Consider the following 10546-nt stretch of genomic DNA (forward strand, 5'->3'; position numbering starts at 1 on the left):
TGGCTCCTTTGTCGAACATTAGCTGTCCATAGACTTGTGGTCTTATTTCTGGGCTCTCGATTCTGTTCCATTGATCTGTGTGTGTTTTTGTGCCAGTACCATGCTCTTTTGATTACTATAGCTTTGTAGTGTATTTTGAAGTCAGGGATTGTGATGCCTTCAGCTTTGCTATTTTTTTTCTCAAGATTGCTTTGGATATTCAGGGTCTTTTGTTGTTCCATATAATTTTAGAATTCTTTTTTCTATTTCTGTGAAAAATGTCATTGGGATTCTGATTGGGATTGCATCAAATCTGTAGATTGCTTTAGGTAATATGGACATTTAACTGTGTTTATTCTTCCAACCCATGAGCATGGAATATCTTTCCATTTCTTTATATACTCTGGTTTCTCTTCAGATTGTATAAATCTTTTGCTTTTTTTCCCCTTTTTATAGGAACTACACATCCTCTTTCCTGCTGTGAACACTTTCTTTAATTTTTGTTCTATAGCCTTTTTCTGGTAAAACTCACACATCCCTGAGTTTTACCAAATTATTTTGATCCAAAAGTGGTGTTTCTAAAGATTTTCAGTTATAAAATATATGAACATAATTTATTTCTTTGCTTTGGAATAATCTTGAAATATTTTTATTTTTTCCCATTTTAAAATATGGGTTCACACTCTCAAAAAAACAATCAAATGAAATTGGTAAGCACTAGTATCTTTGCTAATACCTTTTGCTTCCCAACACCATTTTATATTCAACCAGCATTTTCCCCTTGCAAAATAAACAATGTTCCTTAGTTTTCCATATTCTCACTTTGTTTCCTCTATATGCATTTTCTGTATATCTAAATGATTTGCTGGCTATTCCACACTTTAAAAAATTACACATTGCTATTAGTCCATAAGATATCTACTGATTTTAGGATTATATTATGTGTTCTGTCATTTTTACCCTTTCTCAATACTGCTGTACCATATATACCTTGCTCTCGTTATACAGTTTCCCATAATTTTCTCTGTATCCAAAGCCATCGCTTCTCAACAACCCTCTGTTTAAAATTTTTTAGGCTGACATCAAATATTTCAGCTTATCTGATCTTTTCAAAGAACAAATTTTTTGTTACATTACTCATTGTTTTTCTAATTTCAGTTTCACTAATTCTGCTCTCTTCTATATTCTTCCCATCCTTTTCGCTGCCTTGGATTTAATTTCCTTTCTATATTTTCTTGTGGAGGAAGCTTAGATTATTGATTTGAGTCCTTTCTTTCTTTCTCGCATAAGCATTTATTGACATAAATTTCCCTCTAAAGCATGACTCTGGATAAACCCCCAAAATCCTGATATATTTTCATTTTCATTAAATTTAAAGTATTTTCTAATTTATCTGGACAATTTCTTTTGAAATGTGGTTGGTAAATATGTGTTGTATAGTTCCCAAATAATTGGAGACTTTGCAGAGACCTCTTTTGCTACATTCTTTCATTAATTCCACTACGATGAGAGAATATACTTTATGTAATTTCAGTTTTTTAAAAAATTAATGGCTATTTTATGGCCCATCTTGATGACTATTCCATGTTCACTTGAAAATGATGTAAATTCTACTGTTGTTGTTTGGAGTTTTCTGTGAATGTTCCTTAGATCAAGTTAGTTAATCGTATTGTTAGGAGGCTTTGATACTTCCAGATGTTCTGTCTCTTTTCTACTGTCATTTAGTCAGAGAGGAGTGTTGAGTCTCCAAAAATAATTGTAGATGTGACTATTTCTCCTTTCGATCCTATCAGATTTTGCTTCTTGTATTTTGAAGCTCTGCTTTTAGGTGTATACACACTTAGGATTATTATGTCTTCTTGATGAATTGATTCTTTTATCATTATATAATGTCGCTATTTATCCATGGTAATTTTCCTTCTTATAAATTCAACTTTTTCTGACATTAATATAGTCACTCCAGATTTATACATTTCTTACTTTATTTTTTTAACTTATCAAAAAGTAAAGTTCTTCTTTTTCTTTTGGTGCACAGTTAAAAGTGATGTATAGGGGGCTGGCCCCGTGGCCGAGTGGTTAAGTTCACACGCTCTGCTGCAGGCGGCCCAGTGTTCCGTTGGTTCAAATCCTGGGCACAGACGTGGCACTGCTCATCAAACCACGCCGAGGCAGCGTCCCACATGCCACAACTAGAAGGACCCACAACGAAGAATATACAGCTGTGTACCGGGGGGCTTTGGGGAGAAAAAGGAGAAAAATAAAATCTTTAAAAAAATAAATAAATAAAAATTTTTTTAAAATCCCATTTGTCAAAAAAAAAAAGTGATGTATAGGTTCATGTAACCACAATCAGGATACAGAAACGTTCCATCACATCTCCCCAAAAAGGAACTCCCATGTGCTATTAATTTATAGTCATACTTTCCCCCAACACCTAACCTTGGCAACCGCTCATCTGTTTGCTGTCACTGTAGTTTTGTCTTTTTCAAGAATGTCATAGAAATGGAAGAAGAGAGAATGCAACTTATTGAGATTGGTTTCTTTCACTCAGGAAACTGTATCTGAGATTCATCCAAGTTGTTGAGTGTATCAACAGTTCTTTCCTTTTTATTTACGAGCAGTATTCCATTCTATGGATGCATCACAGTTTGTTTATTCATTCACCTATGGAGGGACATTTGGGTAAATATGAATAGATTTTGGCAAATATGAATGAAGCTGCTATAAACATTCATGTGTAGGATTTTGTATGAACCTAAGTTTTATTTCTCCCAGGAGTGGCAATGCTGAGTCATATGGTATGTGTATGTTTAGAAGAAATTACCAAATCATTTTCCACAGAGGCTGTACCATTTTATATTCCAACCAGTAATGTATAAGGGTTCAAGTTGTTGTTCTTCCTTGTTAGCACTTAGTAATGTCAAAAAATTTTTAAATTTTAGTCATTCTCCAATGTGTATTGTGTTATCTTATCTCGATTTTAATTTGCATTTCTCTAATGGTTAATGATGTAGAACAGTTTTCGTGTATTTGCCGTCCATATGCCGGCTTTGGTGATGTGTCTACTGACATCTTTTGCCCATTTTTTAAATTAGTTCATTCGTTTCCTAATTTTAGACTTTCGAGGAACTTTTATGTATCCTGGATACAAGTCTTTTGTAAGGTCAATGATTTGCAAATATTTTCTAACAGTCTGTATCTTGACATTTTGTTCTTTCTCAAAGCAAAAGGTTTTAATTTTGAGGAAGTCTATTTTTTCCTTTATGAATCATGATTTTGGTGTCATGTTTAAAACCTCTCTGCTTAATTCCAGGTCATGAGATATTCTCCTATCCTTTCCTTAAAAGTTTTATAGTTTTTCTTTAACGTTTAAGATCTACAATATATTTTAAGTTGATTTTTGTATAAAGTGTGAGGTTTAAGTAGAGGTTCTTTTTTTCTTTTCTTTTTTTTTATGCATGTGAATGTCTAGTTGTTCCAATACCATTTATTGAAAAGACCAACATTCCTCTTTTTTGATTTCTGAGAATTGGAAAGTATAGGTTTTTTAACATTTTTTTATTGTGGGAACATTGGCTCATGACATTATGTAAGTTTGGGGTGTACATCATTACATTTCGATTTCTGTGTAGATTTTAGCATGTTCACCACACAAAGACTAATTGCAATGCATCACCTCACAAGTGTGCCTAATTACCCCTTTCACCTTCCTCCCTCCCCCCTTCCCCTCTGGTAACCACCAATCCACTGTCTGTCTCTATGTGTTTGTTTGTTGTTGTTTTTATCTTCTATTTATGAGTGAGAACATATGGTGTTTGACTTTCTCCTTCTGACTTATTTTGCTTAGCATAATACCCTCAAGGTCCATCCATGTTGTCACAAATGGCCAGATTTCATCCTTTTTATTGCTGAGTAGTATTCCATTGTGTATCTGTACCACATCTTCTTTATCCATTCGTCTCTTGATGGGCACCTAGGTTCATTCTAAGTCTTGGCTGTTGTGAATAATGCTGCAATGAACATAGGGGTGCATATATCTTTACGCACGTGTGTTTTCATGTTATTTGGATAAACACCCAGCATTGGAATAGCTGAATCATATGGTAGTTCTATTTTTAATTTTTTGAGGAATCTCCATACTGTTTTCCACAGTGGCTGCACCAGTTCGCACTCCCACCAGCAGTGTATGAGAGTTCCCTTTTCTCCACATCCTTTCCAGCACTTATTATTTCCTGTCTTATTAATTATAGCCATTCAGATGGGCATGAGTTGCTATCTCATTGTAGTGTTGATTTGTGTTTCCCTAATAATTACTGATGTTGAACATCTTTTCATGTGCCTGTTTGCCATCTGTATATCTTCTTTGGAGAAATGTCTATTCAGATCTTTTGTCCATTTTTTAATTGGATTGTTAGGTTTTTTTGTCATTGAGATGTGTGAGTTCTTTATATATTTTGGATATTAGCCCCTTATCAGATATATGGATTTCAAATATCTTCTCTCAATTGTTAGGTTATCTTTTCGTTTTGTTGATTGTTTCCTTTGCTGTGCAGAAGCTTTTTAGTTTGATGTAGTCCCATTTGTTTATTTTTTCTATTGTTTCCCATACCCGGTCAGACATGATACTTGAAAATATGCTGCTAAGACCAATGTTGAAGAGTGTACTGCCTATGTTTTCTTCTAGAAGTTTCGTGGTTTCGGGTCTTACATTCTAGTCTTTAATCCATTTTGAGTTAATTTTTGTGTATGGTTTTTGTGTGTGGTGTAAGGTAATGGTGTACTTTCTTTCTTTTGCATGTGGCTGTCCAGTTTTCCCAACATCATTTGTTGAAGAGATTTTCCTTTCTCCATAGCATGTTCTTGGCTCCTTTGTTGGAAATTAGCTGTCCATAGATGTGTGGGTTAATTCCTGGGCTCTCAATTCTGTTCCATTGATCTGTGTGTCTGTTTTTGTGCCAGTACCATGCTGTTTTGATTGCTATAGCTTTGTAGTATATTTTGAAATCAGGGAGTGTGATACCTCCAGTTTTGTTGTTTTTTCTCAGGATTCCTTTGGCTATTCAGAGTCTTTTCTTATTTCATATAAATTTTAGGATTATTTCTTCTATTTCTGTGAAAAATGTTGTTGGAACTTTTATAGTTATATAGGGATATATATAGATATATATAGGGATATATATAGGATATATATAGATATATAGGGATAGTTTTATAGTTTTATAGGGATTGCATTGAATCTGTAGATTGCTTTAAGAAATATGGAAATTTTAACTATGTTAATTCTTCCAGTCCAAGAGCATGAAATATCTTTCTATTTCTTTGTGTCTTCTTCTATTTCTTTCAACAATGTTTTATTGTTTTCAGTGTACAGGTCTTTCACCTCTTTGGTTAAGTTTATTCCTAGGTATTTTATTCTTTTTGTTGCAATTGTAAATGGGATTGTATTCTTAATTTCTCTTCCATGGTGAATTCTACCAAACATTCAACGAAGACTGAATACCTATCCTTCTCAAACTCTACCAAAAAATTGAAGAGGAGGAGAAGCTTCCTAACTCATGCTACAAAGCCGACATTACCCTGATACCAAACCCAGACGAAGACTTCACAAAATATCAGTGATGAACATCTATTCAGAAATCCTCAACAATATACTAGAAAATTGAATACAACAATGCATTAAAGAGATCATGCACCATGATCAAGTGGGATTTATTCCAAGGATGTAGGATGGTTCACCATCCACAAATCAATCAACGTAATACACCTCAATAAGAAAATGAAGAATGAAAACCACATGATCATCTCAACAGACGCAGAGAAAGCATTTGACAAGATACAGCATCCATTTATGATTTTAAAAAAACCTAAATAAAATGAGTATAGAAGGAAAGTACCTCAAAATAATAAAGGCCATATATGACAAACCCACAGCTAATATCATTCTCAACGGAGAAAAACTGAAATCTATCCCTCTATGAACAGGAACCAGACAAGGATGCCCACTTTCACCACTCTTATTTAACACAGGATGGGAATCCTAGCCAGAGCAATCAGGCAAGAAAAATAAATAAAAGAGATCCAAATTGGAAAGGAAGGAGTGAAACTCTCACTATTTGCAGATGACATGATTTTATATACAGAAAACCCTAAAGAATCCACCAAAAGACTTTTAGAAATAATAGATGAATATGGTAAAGTTGCAGGATACAAAATCAACATACAAAAATCACTTGCATTTCTATACACTAACAATGAAGTAACAGAAAGAGAAATTAAGAAAAGACTGACATTTCTCAATTTAATTGTCTTAGTTCTTTGTAAAAACTTTACTGGCCATATTTGTATGGGTCTATTTCTGGACTTTCTAATCAGTTCCATCGATCTATGTGTCTATCCTTTAGCCAATACCACACCATCTTGATTACTATAGCCTTATCTTAAAATTAGGTATTGTGATTCTTCCAGCTTTATTCTACTTTTTCATAATTGTTTTAGCTATTCTAGTTCCTTTGCCCATCCATACACTTTTTGAATCAGTGTGTTTATATCACATTAGTGAGAATTGACATCTTCACTACGTTGAGTCTACAGACCATGAACACAGTATGTCTCTCCGTTTACTTACTATTTATTTGGGTCTTGATTTCTTTCATCAGCATTTTGTTGTTTTTAGCATACAGATCCTGTTCATGTGTTGTTAAATTCATAACTAAGTATTGCATCTTTGCAGCTATTGAAAATGGTAAGTTTTTACCTTTTCATTTCCAATGTTTTTGTTGTAGCTGTATATGAATATAGTTAATTGCTGTGTGTTGATCTTGTATCCTGCAACCTTGCTGAACTTGTTATAGTTTCCTTGGGATTTTCCCTGACTCCCTCCAGGCTGCTGGATGTGAAAAGGCCCATCAGGAGCCCAGCCAGCAAATGAGCCCCATGCCTCCTGAAGCTGTATCCTCACTACCAGAGGTTCTTCCAGGCGCCACAGTGCCAAGTGCCTCACTCTGAAGAAACCATGGGCTAGCCAGCCAGGGGCCCACCTGCTCAGCTTAAGCCCTTTAGCCAAAGGAGGTAGAGGTTAGAGTCATGATACCTTCTTTGTACCAGAGAGGAGACTAAGGACAGTTGTATCCAGTACCTACTGTGTGGTGAACTCTGATTGGTGCCCAGAAGGCTGCTAGTGGTGGGGGAGGCAAGGTCAGGCCCATCTCTTGACTAAGGCAAGGTCTGTAGAATATTCCACTCCCCTCCATTCTGTATGCACTGCAGCCACAGCCTCCCCTCTAGTCAGATTCCAGGCTAAATAGTGAAAAGAAAAAAATGGGAAGAGAGGAAGAAGAAAGAGTACATCTATCTCTAGGATGAATATCAAGACTGCAGAAATAGACCAGGCATATAGAGCATTGTGGAAGGAAATAAAGGAGAAGCAATACCTTTGTGTGTAAGAGGGAACTCCTGGAGCTGATAGTTTCTGCTTTGATTTTATTTCAAATACAGAAATCTGATTTAGCAGTGTTCTGAGGGTATAAAGAGAAACTGAGGATCTCTGACAAGCACAGAGACAGCAGAAAAGTCAGAACGGGATAGTCAGCCCAGACCTGGTTCCCTGAAGAGGACACACACTCCCAAGTTGTGGAAAACACTACTGTTGGGGCGATATCATCCTGCAGAGCACCCACCCCTACCTAAGGCCCCTTTTGCCTCCTTAGGACTATCTGAGCTGTAACAAGACTTCAGGCATCAATGGATGAGTTTTCCACATCCCCTACCCACATCACTTGCTCCTGAAGGCCTCTTCTCTCCCTCATTCCAACAGCTAGACATGAGTCACTCTTTAAATAATCATAAAAAAAAGGCTGCAAATACATGATAGAGTATTAAGGAGAAAAAATAGTGGTCCTTTGTCCAAGCACAAGAAAGAATGATTTAAATGAATGTCTTCCACTTTGCATATAAAGACACTCAGTGGCACTGAGGAGAGGATGAAAGGAGATTAGGAAACTAAGACACTCAGCTAGAAAGTGCATAGCCTCAGACCTGTGAGGAATGGCAATTGCCCCAACACTCTCTAACTCCCATTCTTGTGTGACAACTTTCCCCCATCCCCTCCCAGATTTACAATCCTCACTGCCTGGGACTCTCATAAAGAAACCCCTGGAGAATGAATCTGACACTTTGAAGAATTATGGGGATTAAAGGGAAAGTCTGGCCTTGATTACAGTGGATTATAAAGAACCAGTTGAAATCATTCCCTGAGAAAACAGTAGCCTCATTTTTTAAAACAGAAGGGAAAGAAAGGGAGGAAGTGAGAAAAGGAGGTAGGGAGAAGGGAAATAGGAGGGAAGAAGGGAGAGAGGCAAGGAAAGAAAATATATATTTATTTATTTATTTATTTATTTTATTTATTTATTTATTTTTGTTAGTGAGGAAGATTGCCCCTGAGCTAACATCTGTGCCAATCTTCCTCTATTTTGTAGGTGGAACGCCACCTCAGCATGGCTTGATGAGCGGTGTGTAGGTCCACACCCAGGATCCGAACCCACATACCCTGGGCCACCAAAGCAGAGCACACGAACTTAACCACCACACCACAGGGTCGGCCGAAAATACATTCTTTAAAAATCCATGAAGCAAATAATTGAAGGGCTGCTTTTGAGGTGGGAAGGGGTGGGGGTGAGCAGAAAGAAAGGAGAAGCAGAAGGAAGGAAGAAGTTTAATGAAAATTTATCCAGCGGTAAGAGCCTTGGACAAGGGGTTAGGATATTCGCATTCTAGTCACTGCTCTGCCACTGACTTACTAAATCGTAAGTGCCATCCCTTCTCTGGGTCTCAGTTTCCTCATTTGTGCAATGGGGGTGTGTGAGGACTTAGAGCCACCACCAAGGTCCCTGCATGCTCTGCTGTCACAGGAGAAAGGCAGACCTGCTCACAGAATTAGGCTGTCAATGGAGATATATATCATTTAATTATATTGATAATGGATTCAGTAAATACAAATGTCAGCTGTTTATAAAAGGTTTCTAATATTCCCAAGCATCCATCAATTTACATAAATCAAATAATATTGCTCATATTATGCTGCAACTTGCTTTTTTGAAAAACAGCTTTCTTGAGATAGAATTCACATACCATAAAATTTTCCCATTTAAAGTGTACAATTCAGCGGTTTTTAGTATATTCAGAGTTGTGCAACCACCACCACAGTCAATTTTAGAACATTTCCACCAACCTAATAAGAAACCCTGTATCCATTAGTATTCACTCCCCATTTCCTCCCACCCCAACACTCCCAGCCATAGACAATTACTATTACTATGTTAACTTTCTGTTTCTATCAATTTGCTTATTCTGGATCTTTCATATAAATGGAATCTTACAATATGTGGCCTTTTATGTCTGTCTTCTTTCACTCAGCACAATGTTTTCAAGAGCTTCATTCATGTTGTAGCATGTGCCATTACTTCATTTTTTATGGCAAAATAATATTCCATTGTATGAATATACCACATGGTGTTTATCTATTCATTTGTTGATTAACATTTAGGTTTCTTCCAAGGTTTAGGCATTGTAAACAGTGCTACTATAAACATTCATGCTCAAGTTTTTGTATGAGCATATATTTTCATTTCTCTTGGGTATACACCTAGAAGTGCAATTGCTGGATCAAACAATGCCTCAATGTTTAACTTTCTGAACAACTGCTAAACTGTTTTCCAAAGTGGCTGCACCATTTTATAATCCCACCTGCAATGTATGATGGTTCTAATTTCTCCACATCCTCACCCTCACTTGTTACTATTTTCCTTTTAGATTCTAGCCCTCCTAATGGGTGCGAAGTGGTATCTAACTGTGATTTTGATTTACATTTCCCTAATAACCAACAATCTTGAGCTTCTTTTCATGCAGTTATTGGCCATTCATATATCTTCTTTGGAGAAACGTCTATTTAAATATTTTGCCTATTATTTAATTGGGACATTTTTTCTTTTATTTTTGAGTTAGTTGTAAGAATTTTTTATATACTCTGGACACCAGTGCCTTATAAAATATATAATTTATAAATACTATAATTTTTCAGGGTACAACTTTTTTCCTCTACCCAGTGCTAAGGCCATAACAAGCAAATTTCCTTACCATTCTATCTATCTGGCAGACTTATTATTGTTTATCCTTTTACTGATGGTCTAGGGAGTTCCCAAGCAGGGTATCTTCTATTCCACCTCCTATTAATCTTCGATTAGACTTCTCACTTTGGGCAGGCTCTAGACTTCATCTTCTGTTCTATGTACTTTATACAGCCATCAAAATGGAGGTTCAAGACTTCCAAGATTTTCCAGAAACCCCAAGGATGAAAGCTGACTCTGATACTCTCTCACCTCCCAGGATTCCCACTATCATTTCATTGATGCTTCTGTGAATTCCATACTTGAAAGGAGTGATGCATTTAAGTTTTAAATGCTTACTTACTCAGCACTTTAGTCGTTTTCATGAGGAGAGTTGTTCAGGGTATCTTTTTAAATATGTTGTAAAAAATGGAAGTCTGCATTCATATTTTAATTTTTTATTTTGA

Source organism: Equus caballus, chromosome X (assembly GCF_041296265.1).
Source record: "Equus caballus isolate H_3958 breed thoroughbred chromosome X, TB-T2T, whole genome shotgun sequence".
NCBI lineage: Eukaryota > Metazoa > Chordata > Mammalia > Perissodactyla > Equidae > Equus > Equus caballus.